Consider the following 1,368-nt stretch of genomic DNA (forward strand, 5'->3'; position numbering starts at 1 on the left):
AATGGTCAGGAAGTCATATCAGAGGGCAACAAGCAAAATGCAAGAGGTGGTAAATAGATTACAGACCCGAAAGGATCAGCAAATCAGGCCATGTCTAGCCTGCCCATCCTTACCACAATTAACCTGACTACTGATCGCACGTTTCACCTCGTTTCTTCTCAACCCGCAGCATAACCAGAACTGATTCATATTTTGGAAACCTTTCTATAAAATTATATAATATTCATTTCAGATGGAGTTTGTACACCTCATATTCCAGGACTATAAACTTTTACTATCCAGCTAGTAGATCTTTTGCCTCTGAACAATGCTCATCAAGTCCCTCAGGAAGCAGGTAATAGCTGCCCATCGAACTATGGTTCTTCATGTCATCGCACTTGTTCGAAATCGCAATGTCAGGGCCGTAAGGACTACCAAAAATAGGACCCCATGTAGTGTATGTCGATATAGCATAGTTCTTTAGCTTAGCTCTTAGTTAGAACTTGTTGAACACTCCATGTTAGCAATCAGAGAAAAGACAAAGGATCGGAGCTACTCATCACACCCGTATCCGTCTGAAACTGGCCAGGAACAAGGTGAATATCCTCCAAAGATCCTGTCCTTGTTGATCTAATGATGACCAGAGTGTCAGCCTCTCCCTTACACGCAGCCTTAAAAGCCTTTGAGTCATAATTGGCCTAGGATGCCCTGTACATCAACTAGACTCGATCGATCCTTTTTTTGACAGATCTTTCAATGCACTCATCAAAATGCACTCCAAAATCAGTTGTAGTTTCAGGGAAATCACTACCCCGGCTTGTTATTGACCTCACAGAATTTGAAAATCTTCTTTGGGGTCTGACAGAACCGACCTATGATTTTCGAGTTTTACAGGACTAATTGTGGCCTTTGACTAAGATTGTCCAATGCTGATTTTATGTTGTAGTGCTTTGGCACGGGAAGGCTGGGGATCCCTAAAGATTCGATGGCTTCATTCACAGTTCGTAATTTCTTGGTAAGTTCTTGAGCTGAAGGCCAATGAAAGAGATCAGGGCTTGGCTTCAAATGTTGGCTAAAGAATTGACTGGGTAAGTTTGCAGATGGATTTCTTTGTGAGTTTTGTAAACTGTCCTTGAGTGATCTTCTCTATCACATCAATATCTTCACTATCAAACAAGGAAAATATCCTGTGATTCTTTAGCTTTACCTGTGCATCTTCCTCCATAGCTTTATAGTCTTGAGGAACTTAACTCCTAATCTGTCCATAGTAGCTGGTCACTTTCTCAATGCTGTCTTCCAAGTCCTTGCCGCAGTAGTTTTGCAGGGTGTTATTCATCTCTCCCGCCAGTTCTACAATAAGTTTGAGAGAGTGCTGATGTGACTAGTGCA

Source organism: Lipophrys pholis, assembly GCF_963383615.2.
Source record: "Lipophrys pholis genome assembly, contig: SCAFFOLD_74, whole genome shotgun sequence".
NCBI classification, from domain to species: domain Eukaryota; kingdom Metazoa; phylum Chordata; class Actinopteri; order Blenniiformes; family Blenniidae; genus Lipophrys; species Lipophrys pholis.